The sequence below is a fragment of the Saimiri boliviensis genome, chromosome 9, assembly GCF_048565385.1.
Source record: "Saimiri boliviensis isolate mSaiBol1 chromosome 9, mSaiBol1.pri, whole genome shotgun sequence".
NCBI classification, from domain to species: Eukaryota; Metazoa; Chordata; class Mammalia; order Primates; family Cebidae; genus Saimiri; species Saimiri boliviensis.
The window spans coordinates 87628925-87643017 of record NC_133457.1 but is presented as its reverse complement, the minus strand read 5'-3'; the positions used below and the strand labels follow the sequence as shown (position 1 = coordinate 87643017).

Here is a 14093-nt window from a genome sequence, read left to right as displayed (position 1 = left end):
TCAAATGTTCATCAGTTAGTTGAAATGGATCATTTGATCCTCTAAGTCATTTCTAGGTGGAAAGCTGAAAAAAAATTAGTTTTTATCTTGGTCAGCATTAATCACAATGGCAAAGATGACTAAAAAAACCGGCAAAAATTTATTTTTGTGTGTGGGTGAAAATTGTGGGCTTCCTGAGGCATAGAAGAATAATCACTTTAACTGAATTGTACTTTTGTTGTGATTCCAACCACATGGAGTTAGTGAAGGAAAGAAAAGAACATTGAGTCTTGTTGAGTGTGCAATTGATATTTATATTGTAAGTTAGTGTATTTTTCTAATCTTGTTGCAGTGTAACAGAAATGGTAGGAACAAATCATTGTATTTACAAAACTGATTTGTTCACTTTAAAGAATGGAGAGAAACATAAAACCATGCAATTAGGCCAGCAGTTGAGCAGCCTCATTAAGTACTGGGTATATTTTCCATATGCTCTCATTTCATTTTACGTAATCTTGTCATAAACAACAGGTAAGTGGGAACAGTGCACTCATTTGTAAATCATATCCTGTAGGTTAAATGCTGACATCCAGTTTTGAGGCTTTCTGATTTAAATTTGACATTACATTTTCCTCACATTTCAAGGGAATGATTACTTATGTTTTGGCATCAGAAAAATAATTTAACTGTCTGTTGAATTATTTGGAGAAACCCCTTTTTAAATCCAGAAATATGTCATAATTTTATGTGTGTTCTTTTGAATAAAATATTTGGGAATTTACCATGACACAGAATAATCTTTATTTTCACGGAACAACCCAATATTGAGCACTTAGTATACCACATTGTGCTAGAAATAGAGAATATAAAAAGAAGTACTATAGTAGTACCAGGACCAGCTTTCTTTTCTTTTCTTCCTCATCCCTCCCCCCTTCCTCCCTTCCTCTCTCCCTCCCTTCCTTCCTCCCTCCCTCCCTTCTTCCCTTCCTTCCTTCCTTCCTCCCTCCCTCCCCTCGTCCCTTCCTTCCTTCCTTCCTTCTTTCCTTCCTTCCTCCCTCCCTCCCTTCTTCCCTTCCTTCCTACCTCCCTCCTTCCCTCCCTTCCTTCCTTCCTCCCTCCCTCCCTCCCTTCCTTCCTTCCTTCCTTGCCCCTCCCTTCCCCTCCCCTCTCCTTCCCTTCCCTTCCTTCTTTAATTAGGTCTTGCTCTGCTGCCAAGGCTGGAGTTTAGTGACCACTGCAACCCATACCTCCCTGGTTCAAGCACTTCTCCTGCCTCCTGAGTAGCTGGGATTACAGATGTGTGCCCAGGTAACTTTGGTATTTTTAGTAGAGACAAGGTGTCATCATGTTGGTCAGGCTGGTCTCGAGCTCCTGACCTCAAGTAAATCACACTTCTTGGCCTCCAAAAGTGCTGGGATTACAGGCGTGAGCCACTGTGCCTGTCCAAACCAGCTTTCAAGGACATTTCATGTGCACTTTAAAAAAAATCCCACGATTTTTTCTACCATCAAAATAGATTGTATAAATACTTTCTATTTTATTTTACAATGATATATGACCCAACAATAAAAAGGAAGAAACAACAGATACAAGCTACAACATGAATGAATCTTGCAGACATAATGATGAGCAAAAGAAGCCAGACACCAAAGAGTACCTTTTACATAATTTCATTTATACAAAGTTCACAAAGAAGAGAAAGCAATTTTATGGTGTTTGAACAGTGGTTACCTGTGGTTTGGTGGTAGTGGTGGTGGTGGTGGTGGTGGTGGTGGGGTGTGTGTGTGTGTGAGTGTGTTTGTATGTGGAAGGGTATTGAGTGAGAAAGTGCATGAAGAAATTTCCAGAGTGCTGTAAAGGTTTTATATCTTGATCCAGGTGGGGTCACATAGATGTTTATATAAGTGAAAACTACTCAAGCTCCCACTTAAGATTTTTGTGTTTTATTGTGTATATATATAATACCTCCATCACCTTCTTCATCATCATTATACAGTCTATTTGATCATTTACAGTCTAATCATATCCTAAGCCTAGCCTATATATACAAAATTCTATTCTTAAGCATGTAGTTTGGAATGGAATTAATCTTTATTTTACTTTTCTATTTTCCCCTTACATTCTAATCAACAATTAATTCAATCAGAAGTTCCAGTTTTTTGTTTGTTTGTTTTTTCACTAGCCATTACATTGTATACAAACTCAATCCTTAGGCAATTTTCTTCACTATCATTTTCTTTGGTATTCAAAGAAAACCAAAGTTGTTTTAGTTCCTCATCACACAGGGGAACAAGACACAAAGTTGGGGAAAAGATGCCCTGAGGTGCAGATGGTTCATGTTAGGGCTGTCTGTGTGCTGTTCACTTTCCAAAGATATATGTCTCTAGTTAGGGTAAACTGGACAAATGAGCCAGCAGTGGTCTCTGTCTTCCAAAAGACAGCATGCAAAGAGCTGGGTGAAAACTAATTAATGTGCCACTTTAAATGGGGACAAGAGAAGTACTACTGCCCTTTCTCTAAAAGAGATACAACATGGTCTTTTGCTAATGTGGTTGAGACTATTCACCTAAACATCCTTATTGTCGCTTATTATCCTTTCATGTTAAGTAACAATGACAAGAAGCAAGACTTTATAAAAATCAAAGTAAAGAGCTGGTGGCATTTGAAGTTTCCTTTGGTTTTTCTTGTGGTGAATGTTAATTTACATAACACAGTGTTGCCAGGTAATTGATAACTAGAGTCTGCAGCTGAGCATGAGGAGGTGTTCAGGGACCCACGTTCTAGAGAAAGTCTTCACAACTGGTCTAGGCATCCTCCTTGTTGCAGAAACAGCTCCATCTTACGTGCCTTCCTGCTGGCCAACCCTTTAGCCTGGCTGAGATGGGCAATTTTCTCCATTTTCTCTGGGCTTCCAGTGGATACTCTAGAAGGCTCTTTAGCTTAACTTTCTTGCAGATGCTTCACCCAATAGGGTGGCCTACCTGGCATGTGAGATCCAGCATTGAGTTGCTCTGGAATGGACCACCATGAAGAGAACTGTGGAACTTTGGAAAAAAGGGGAACCTGGGGGTGGAAGTCCCAGAAGGACCCTCCAAGGGCCTCTCTTATTATCTCCGTGGCAGAGAGCTTGCATTGCACATCTGACACAGAGCATGTCCCTGGCATCCTAGCCAGAGGAGGAGCCACAGTGAACCAAGAGAGGACCATAATGGCTACAGGTCAAGGGTAGAGACATGGTTCTTTTCTTCTTCCTTCTTCTTGCCCAACATGCTGGAGGAACTAGGCCTTGAAGGGCAAATGACAGGGTTGGGGAGGGTGGCTGGGGAAGGGCAGTGGGTAGGAAAGTGTTCAAAGGCCAGATCCTCTGCCACTACCCTTCCTCTTCAATAATTAAGGCACCTAGTAGGACTTGCAATGGGACAGGGAGAAGACTGATTTAAGTTGAGTTTGGAGGTGAAAGTCTAACCTGATGATAAGGTTTGACTGTGTCCCCACCCAAATCTCATCTTGAATTGTTCTCACAATTCCCACGTGTTGTGGGAGGGACCCAGTGGGAGGTTATTGAATCATGAAATGGGTCTTTTGCATGCTGTTCTCATGATAGTGAATAAGTCTCATGAGCTCTGATGGTTTTATAAGGCGGAGTTCCGCTACACAAGCTCTTGATTGCCACCATCCATGTAAGACGTGACGTTGCTCTTTCTTGCCTTCTGCCATGATTGTGAGGCCTCTCCAACCACGTGGAAATGTGATTCAGTTAAATCTCTTTCCTTTATAAATTACCCAGTGTTGGGTATGTCTTTATCAGTGTAAAGACATACCAATACACTTGTTCTGAGTTTTAATACTGAAAAGTGATAAACTCTTTCCTAGTGGACCCACTGCCATATCCTTAGAATAAGCTCCTTTTTCTACTCTCCCTCCTATAGGCATTCTTAATGCACATCTTTCTAAACCATCAATCAGATCATGTCATGACCCTGTTTAACATCTTCCAATGGGTTCATGACTAAAATTCGAAGTCCCTTCTGTGACCTCACATGGTCTGGCCCCTGATGCCTCTGTGACCCCACTTCTGCTCACTCCATGTCTTGTTCTGCCACTCTGGTCTCCTTTTGTCCCTTCGACGTGCCAAGCATATTTGCATCTCAGGGCTTTTGCTGCCCTCTCTGCTGGAAACATTGTTCCCTAGATATTAACATCTCTCATTCAGTTTCCACTCAAATGACCTTAGAGTAGCCATCTCTGACCCCTATCTAAAATAGCGGCCCCTCCACCTCATCTCAGGAAGCCTTCTTTTCACAGTGGTTCTTAACACTACTCAGTTTTACATATGTATATATAGACATAGAAAACTACTTAGCACTACTCAATGTTAAATATATATATTTAAAAAGATATATGTATTTTATATATATATATATTATATATATATATATATATATATATATATAAAACCACCTCCCTGGTTCAAGTCTTTCTCCCACCTCAACCTCCTGAGTAGCTGGAACTACAGGTGCATGACACCATGCCCAACTAACTTTTGTATTTTTTGGTGAGTTGGGGTTTTGCCATGTCAGTCAGGCTGGTCTTGAATTTCTGACCTCAAGTGATTTGCCCACCTTGGCCTCCCAAACTGCTGGGATTACAGGCATGAACCACCACACCTGGCACAATGTTACATATTTTTAATATGCTATTGTCTATCTCCTGCAATAGTATCTAAGTTTCTTAGGGGCAATAATTTTGTCTCTTGCTTACTTTAGTATCCCAGGTAAAGAATAGTGTCTGGCACATAGAAGGTTTCAAAAGATTTGTTCAATGGGCCAGGCACAGTGGCTCAAACCTATAATCTGAACACTTTGGGAAGCTGAGGCAAGAGGATTGCATGAACCCAGGAGTTCACAATGAGCCTGGGCAACATAGTGAGACCTTGTCTCTTACAAAATCATAATAGTAATAATAATAAATTAGCCAAGTGTGGTGGTACACACTTGTAGTCCAAGCTACCGGGAGTGCTGAGGTGGGAGGATCACTTGAGCCCCTGAGTTTGAGGTTACAGTGAGTCATGATGATGCCACTGCACTCTAGCCTGGGCAACAGAGTGAGACTCTGTCTAAAAAAAAATTGTTGAATGAATGACTGTCTAAGATGTCATCAAAGGCAGGGTAAGGGAATTTAGAATTTGGATTGAATTTAGGATTTAGAGGAAAAAAAACTAATGTTTATACCTAACTGATTCGAAATTCCTTAATAAACACATTATTAGATTGAAGACTTAACAGTAACAACAAAAGATTACTGTGACTTAGTTTACCAATATATAAAATGAAAGATAGGCTTAATCTATATGACTTTGAACTCTAAGGCAGGAGGGCTATTTTAGGGATCTGATGTGTACGATAGATTTTAAAAACAAAATACTACTTTATTTTGCATCTCCTTTTACCAAAACGGAAGTTAATTTTTCCATGTTTTGAATCTGGGCATGGCCATGTGGCTTGCTTTGGCCAGTAGGGCATTAGTAAGCAGAGGTATAAAATGCTATTTTGAATTAGGGTTTTCCTTCTTTTGCTGCTGGGAACTAGGAACTCACCAGACGAAGAAGCCATATGGGAATAGCCTGTTATCCTTGCCATCCAGATGAGGCTCCAAGCTTTGCATGCCTGCAGCTGCATAAGTAGGCCCAGGAGAACAACACTGCTCAGCTGATTCCAGCTCTAGTTGCTGATTCACAGAATTGTGAGCTGATGAATAATTGTTGCTTCAGGCTACTATGTGTTCATGTGGTTTGTTACACAGCGAGGCTTAACTGATATGTTAAGTATGTTTGGGTGAATTATCTACCAATATTATGTTCTATTGTTAAAAACTGTCAGACTGGGTACAGTGGCTCATGCTTGTAATCCTAGCACTTTGGGAGGCTGAGGCAAGTGGATCAACTGAGGTCAGGAGTTCAAGACCAGCCTGGGCAACATGGTGAAACCCCATCTCTACTAAAAATACAAAAAATTAGCTGGGTGTGGTGGTGGGCGCCTGTAATCCCAGCTGCTCAAGAGGCTGAAGCAGGAGAATCACTTGAACCCAGGAGGTAGAGGTTGCAGTGAGCCGAGATTGTGCCATTGCACTCCAGCCTGGGCAACAATATCAAAACACTGTCTCAAACAAAACAAAACAAAAAACCTGTCAAGACACAGATGACTGCTTCAGCTCATCTGTCTGTGAATGATACCTAGGGAATACAGAAACATACACAGGTAGCCCTGGAAAACTGGGTTTGAGCCTAGTGATACTACTTATTGGCCATGTGACCTGGGGGTAAATTACACAACCTTTATGAACCTTAGTTTTCTTATACATATAAAATAAAGAACAGGCCTACAAAACTGCCCTAACCTCTTGCAACTAAAAATCTGATCTAAAGACAGCAACATAGCATGGTGTGGGAGCTTGTTAGAAATGCAGAATCTCTGATCCCACCCCTGATCTGTTGAATCAAAATCTGGACTTTAACAAGATCCCCAGGCAACCTGTGTGCCCATTACACTTTGAGAAGCACTGCCTTGCCCTGCTGGAATCACTTAAAATCACCACATCTTTAACATCCCTAACAATGAAGAGCCACCAGTCCTTCCCTGGGATCCTTCCTTTCCAATCTGCAGGGAAACTTGGTCCGGAATATTTTTCTTGGCTTCTTCACAGGCAGTTTCAGCTACTGAGGAACTTTTTTTTCCAGGCTCAGCTAAAATTACAGCTTAGTAGTTTAGTTGGGGAGTGGTCAGTGAGGTCTCAATCCCCTCTTGCTTAAGGATGCCCAGTTGGTTAAACTTTTGATGGTCACTTCCCCCATCCCTTAGCCTTGCCTAGAAATGGCCAGGATGTGCCCGGGGAATGAGCCTTTTGCATCTGCAACTGCCCCTGCCCATCAGAGCCTGGACTATTGTTTGCACACACATTCCCCCTCCATTTCTTACACTTCACGCCCCATCTGTCCCTTTCTTTCCTCCTGGCCAGCCTGACCGGCTCAGGCGGCTGAGCATGCCTAGTGCAGCGGCAAGTATAGCCCCAGTCCCCAGTGCGCAGGTGCCACGTCTCCGGGTTTTGGTGGCCGCCGGCCGGGAGAAGGAGGAGGCGGAGTGGCCTGGGGAGGAGGGAGCCCTCCGGAGTCCTGGAGCACTTTGTGAGGGTCTAAGCCAGTGTGGTGCCAGATTGAACACTATTAGGGCTTGTGTGTGAGTGTGACTCGGAGGCACCTGGGGGCTGTTGTAGGGCCGGGAAAAGCCAGGAACTGGCTGGAGCAGCGCCCCAGCATCCCAGGGAGCAAAGTCTGGGGGGTTTGCATGTCTGAGGTTGCACTTGTGGGAAGACTTTTTGGAATCATTTAATCTCTGTGGCTCCGTTTAAGACCCGCGAAATAAAAAGAGGTAGTAGTACTTGCTTTGGAAGATTGTTTTAGAGATTAAATGAATAAAAGGCGTTCAGAACACTGCAAGGCGCATTGTAAGCGCTGTATGTGTTTAAGAAACCGAATATAAACAAATAAGCACGTCCCCCACCCAGCCAACCGCTTTTGGGGCCCCGTTTTGGCCAGTCCTGACCCCCCTCCACATGGCCCACAGCGGGGTGCGGGTCTCACATCCGAGGAGGGTGCCGCTCTCCCGGCCCCTGACTCCCGGGTTCTGCGTGCAGCGCCACCCCGTGTGCCCCCGACTTGTGGGCTCCGGGCACTTGCCGCTGGGTCCGCCAGGGAGACCCTAGAGGAGCGCGCCGAGGGCCGGCTTCCCCAGACGCCCCACCCACCTCCTCCCGCGCTCTCCTCCACCCGCCTCGGCCGCTCGGCCCCCGGCCACGAGGCTGCGCCCCCGACCCAGCCGGCGCCCCCTCCCCGCCACGCGGGCTCGAGGCAACCCAGCGGCCGGCCCGGCCCCTGCCCACCCCCAGCCCAGCCCGGGCGCGCCGCACTGGGCATGCTCCGTAGCCTGGGCAGGTTGGGGCTGCGAGGCGACTGCTCGGGCTCTGGAGCCGGGAGGCGAGAACGAGGAGGGAGGCTCGCGGGCAGGGGAGGAGGAAGCGGCGGGCCGCGGAGGGGCGGCGGGACCCGGAGCCGGGGACGCGCAGGGCCCGGCGGTGGGCGGGCGGGTCGGCGTTTCCCCGTGGGCTCGCTGGGGAACCACAGCGGAGACCCCCGCCCTCGGCTGAGGTAAGGACCGCGCGGCGGGGAGGCAGGGAGGCGGGGAGGCGGGGAGGCGGGGAGGCGGGGAGCCGGGAGAAGGGGGGCGGAGGCGGGCGGGAGGGCGGGACTGGGGTTCGCCGGGAGGGGGCTTGGCGGAGGCTCTTTATGGCGGGGAGGGGGTGGTGGCGCCGGGAGCAGCAAGTGAGCTGCACCGCCAACAAAATCTCACACACACGCACACACACACACACGCACACGCAAACACGCGCGCGCACACACGCGCGTACACACTGGGTCTCCAGGCAGCGGCCGTCGCTGCATCCCCGGCAGCAGCTCCAGGCAAAGTGACAGGTAGGAAAAGGCATTTCGGGTCCCGCCCGAGGATGCTCCAGCCCGCCCTGGCCCGCGGGGCTTGTTTGCTTTCCGTGGGTGCGTCCGGGACGCGCGCGCGCGCACCCGGATGCCCAGCGGGGACCCAGTGCAGGTGCCGAGTGCGAGGCGCCCTTTGCGCGCCCGAGGCAGGGGACCCAGACGCCATCCCCCTTCGCCTGTAGTCATCGTCTGCTGGGTTTCCTCAGACTCTCTCCAGACGTTCACCCTTTTCTGGGCTAGAAATAGCTCGGCTCAACGTGTGTATGATTATTTTGGTTGGAAATAGTTGGCACCGTGCAACGCATGTAAATGTGTATGCGTGTGGATCTTCTTGCCTCTTCTGGAGACATCATAGAAATGATTGACCATTTCCACTTAAAACAACACTGACAAGCTTAGCACTCATTGTGGGCAGGGTTTGGGCCTCCTAAAAGCCTGCTAATGAAGGAAATCCTTATTTTCAGAATTTTAAAGTTGCTTTTGCCTTAACCAATTAGACTCTGTATAGTACAATACTTCTGAGTGTAGACTTTGTAGATGGTACTGAATCGAAGTATAGAAATATGGAATTCTCCAATTTCCAAGTATGTTTAAGTGCAACTTTATCTAGAATCATAAAGCTGTCATAAAACTATCATTTTCCTAGAGAGAAATACAACTGCCCACTGTAGTCTCCATAAATATGGATATATCTGAAAGATGACCTTACTCTTCTAACTTTTTTTTCCTTCTGTAGTGATTCTAGCTATTGTTCTAAAACATGTATTTGAAATTTAATTTTGGCCAGCACTTTCAGGAAAGGTCATCATTTTTTTTTCATAAATGTGATACATAGGATTCTATATATTTAAGTTATAAGTATGTGGAGATAGCTGTTTAATAACTCTTTTTGGCTGGCAATAATGTCTTTCAAACATAGGCAGCTATATATCATTTAAAAATATGGTATTGAATTTCCCCTTTAAAGAGAAATCAGATTTATAATGTAAACATGACCAAGAAAAGCAACTGGTGACTTTACCTGGGGAGGCTCCAAGGAGGCTAAGAAAGTGTCTGAACAACTATGCTCTTCAGAAAAGAAAAATTGTGTGTGTGTGTGTGTGTGTGTGTAAAATTTTAACTTTATTCTTGTTTTGTTTTCAAGACTGCTATTTTCAGAAATGTGTGATTGAACTGAGACCCTCATATTTTATATTCTTCAAATTTGAGTGACTTAAGTTACAGAATCATACAGAAGATCAAAAGTCTTGCTCAGCAGGGGCATATGGTGTAATTCCTGACTATCTGTGTTATGTAATCCAGAATGCTGTGTTTTTCATAGGACAGTCTTGCATGGTTTTCAGCTGACATACTGATCTATCATATCATCCTCCTTTTGAACCGTAGAAGTTTAATAAATGATTGCCATCTTTGGCAACAGATGCTTTCATAAAAAAATCACTTTTTGAAATGGCAAAACATTTTTATTGGCACTTTTATGAACATAAGACTTGCGGCCAGAATGAGTAACCTTTTGAATGTGACATAACGTATCTAAAGGCACCCTGTGTTAGCTTATGGACTACACTTCCTTTCAACTATACTATCACCCAACAATCGGAACTTCATTTTGATTTAGTTTTGATGATATCACCACCCAGCTCTGAATTAATCGCTGTTGAAATTGCTGTTCTACAAGTAACTGTCAAAACAGAATTTCTGACTCCATTTGATCACTGGGTGCACATTTAAATCTGTCAGGATAATTCTACCTTTATTTTGCAAATGCATACCCACGCAGAAAGCTTTGTTCTAAAATACTCTGTTGGAAGTTTTATATTTGTGTGCCTGAAAATGTGAGTGATGTTAAACTGCTTATATGTCCTGGAATCCTGAGGCGGTATGTTTTTGCCTTATGAGATAAAGAAATATCGTAGTTAAAAAGGTGAACAGGTTACCAAAAAGCTTTTGCAGAAATAGATTTTGAAAACCTGTATCAGCTCCGAAGTATTTCATCCACAGCAGAGTCCATTCAGTTCCTGTAGCACAGCTAGTTTGCCTTTCCCAAGATTATACACAACTGTCTTTAGATAAGAGTATACTGCTGACTTTGGCAACACGGGACAGTTATATTTGGCAATTTCAATGGTATTTTCCTAAGATACCACTAAATGGTATTTTCCTAAGATACCACTAAATTCATTTTGGGGTTTGATTTATTAAGAATTGAAATGATGACTAAATGCTTGCCTGGTATTTGTCTTTACTACCCCACCCTCTAAGTAAAATTGAGGTGAAAGTGAGCTTCAGGGCTGCTGTGCTGTTTTTCTTGCGATCACATTGGCATGCTAATTTGTGAAACGATCTAATAGTATAAGTGAAATTAGCTTCTGAGTTTAGTGTCTGAATTTGCATTCCCAGTTTTTCAGATGTAGCTGGCAAACTCAAATAACAGAATTAATGAAGAAATTTTGCAGATTGTTGAAAAAACAGTAATTAGCTGCATTTGATTTTGTATTTCAAAATCTTACGTTGAGAGTAAATTTTATCTTTTCAGATATGAGCACTTAGGTAATGTAAGAAAGATTTTGTATTTCTCATGTCCTCCACACTTATTAGTGAACTCAGCTATTTTTTGGGAAGTATAAATTTTCTTTCAAACTTAAAATTATGTAGCAGGCTGTGACTAAATATTGTCTGTGATCACTTATAAAGTAAGGGTGAAACAGCATGTTGATTAGCACCAATGACCCAGGTCTTTTAATAAACTGTCTACCACAGTGAGTCCCTGTAAACCAAGAACTTCTGCATTTGATATGCAAAACGAGGTCAAGGACTAATGGAGACGGTTTAATGATCACAGTTGGTATTTCATGTCCAGATTGAAGTTTTTAAAATAGTTGCTTTTCACCTGGTAATATATGAACTTGTAGGCCATGTTAGTGTCTGTTAGGGAGACTTATCTGCCTGTTGGGAAATAAATACAGCTTTTCATCGCTGGTGGGCAGCAGCAGTGACTTTCTGTGGTTTTAGTTTGCTATTAGTTTTCAGATGTTAACTGTGTTTGCAAGGACACTGCTTAATTCTCAGTGATGTCCACTCCATATTTTCCTATTTCCCTATCATATTGGGGAAATGAATAACTGTGTAGCTCTTTCTTCCATTCCTTAGTGTCTGTTTAATAATTTTGCTTTGGATAAAGCCTCACCCTTTTAAGTAAAAATACTTTCTCAAATTGTAATATTATTTATCTAGTTATGCCTTAGAATGACATAAAGGTTTTACATGTTTCTAGGCTGTGATTCTTTAACCGAATATAAAAATGAGTTTACTTCTTTGCCAGTGGAGGCAGACCTGGGTGTTTATGTATTACTGAGTGGGTGAGTGTGACATTTGCATTGTCTTGGTTGGAATTAAGCTTGCTTTGAAAATATCACCTTGGAATAAATTTTATTTGCAAAGCCCACTTCACTCCATTGCAACAACCACTCCCAAACCCCATTTACTGGATGGAAGAGTCTGGGTGGAAACTCACACCTTTGGGTGCTTTTCTATGCTGAAGGTGTATCCCAAGTTTCTAGAGGAGATGGAAGTAGTAATGTTCTACTTTTCAAATCTCAGCTAGGAGATCCTTATGTTCCAGGGAATGAATGACCAGCAGGGTCTTTATTTTCCCTGCATGAACTTTGTCTACTTTTCCATTCCTTTATTAAATCAAAATAGTTGAAAGGGATGTAAATCAGAAGGTTTTTCTCTGAACACCTGTCTTATAAAAGCACCACTACTTATAAAACCTTCAATGAGAATGTCACATACCATGTGACCATAAGATAGTGTTATCTTCTCCTCTTTCCTGGGAGTCTCCTTCACAGCTCAAAGGACACATGGTCTTTCCATGTGCCTAGGGCTGGGAAATTCCACCTCTAGCTATGGAAATACCCTTGGGCCAGGCAAATCATTGCTTTAAGACACATTGCCCTTCTTGTCCTCCTGAACAATTAAAGCATGTCTTTGGCTCCCAGACATGAGTGAATTGAAGTAGCCATTTCCTTAGAAACAGGAAGAAAAAAGCAACTTGAAGTAATTGTCAGCTACTCATCCAGAGAGAAGAGACCACAGAGCCCTGATTTACATTTGTCATCTCTCCTTCTTCTCTAGAACAGGAGTTCTTCTTAGGACCACTCCATGGAGGGCTAAGAATGCAGTTTGGTGGGCCCATGAAGGTAGCTGGCAAATCAATTACATTTTTATATTCACTTATTTCCAAGTGACAATTGGGACAGGTGTTAGAGCTACTACTAAATCTTGGTATTTAGTGGGTTGAAGAGAAACCCATATATTACTTCCATATTCATTTAAAAAGTTATTTTGATAATTATATTTCAATAAGATTGATTTCCATTGTACTTTTTATATATTTAAACATCTGATGCCTGGCCCGGCATGCTGGCTCACACCTCTAATCCTAGCACTTTGGAAGGCTGAGGTGGGAGGATGACTTGAGGCCAGGAGTTTGAGACCAGCCTAGGTAACACAATAACACCAGTTTATACAAACAATACCAATAAAAGAAATTAGTTGAGTTTGGTGGCACGTTCCTGTTATCTTAGCTACTTGGAAGGCTGAGGCAGGAGGATCTCTTGAGCCCAAGAGTTTAAGCTTACAGTGAGCTGTAATACCATCAGTGGAGTCCAGCCTGGGTGACAGAATGAGACCCTATCGATAATAAATAAAATAAATAATATGCTGAGAAGGGTCGATAAGATTTATCATATTGCTAAGTGCATTCACGACCCACACAAGGTGAAGACCATGTGTTCTAGAAATGCTTCCTCCCAGAGGCAGCTGGCTGGTGGGTGTTTTCACTGTGGGTTTGTGCTGAGCAGTGGTTGCTGAGACCTTCAGGCATTACAATCAGACACTGAATTTCTGACAAATGCCCTGTTTTAGCTTGAATCCTAACAAATGCCCTGTTTTAGCTTGAATGCTGACAGATGCCCTGTTTTAGCTTGAATGCTGACAGATGAACCTGTTTTAGCTGTGTGACCCTGGGCATGCACTCTGAGCCTCAATTGCCCCATCTGAAAAATGAGGAGAATAATCTTAAGGGGCAAAAGTGCTCGGTGCTGCACTGTGAATCATGCAGTGTACTGTTACTGTTGCTACCACAGCTACTCAAAGGATCCCAGGATCTTTGAGTGTGCCCAGGATTAGGAAATTCCACCGCAAGCTACAAAATACCCTTGGGCCAGGAAAATCATTACTTTAAGTTACTTTGCCCCTTCTTGTGCCCCTGAACAATTAAATCATGTTTAACAAGTGCTTCTGCCCCTTCTTCTAATGGCACTACTAGTATTATGGCTCTCTTCTTGTTCTCCTTTATAGGGGTAGATGGCATTGACCTTATCCATACAAAGGAGGCTGAGAAAATTCCTGTAATACTTGTAAGGGACGCTTGCTTTGCCATTCTGCAAGCACAGAAAGTTTCAGTCACCCCACAGGACCACCATAAAGTACCAGATCTTTCTTTGGACTTAAAACGTGTGTGTGTGTGTTTGTGTGTGTATTTGTATATGTATATATATATAAA

General features: G+C 43.4%; 1 protein-coding gene across 18 annotated transcripts in view; it reads left to right on the top strand.

The window, feature by feature from the left end:
• Nucleotides 1–7952: 7952 nt before the first annotated feature.
• PLCB4 (phospholipase C beta 4) overlaps nt 7953–14093 on the top strand; it is a 396811-nt gene continuing 390670 nt past the window's right edge. For 10 of the 18 annotated variants that reach the window (XM_010343768.3, XM_010343767.3, XM_003933210.4 and 7 more), the window contains exon 1: nt 8328–8503. The gene's annotated coding sequence lies outside the window, so the exon portion shown is untranslated. Of the gene's footprint in view, nt 8180–8327; nt 8504–14093 lie in introns of those variants that run through there. The other 8 variants (XM_074406257.1, XM_074406256.1, XM_039479587.2 and 5 more) reach the window with 2 other exon arrangements.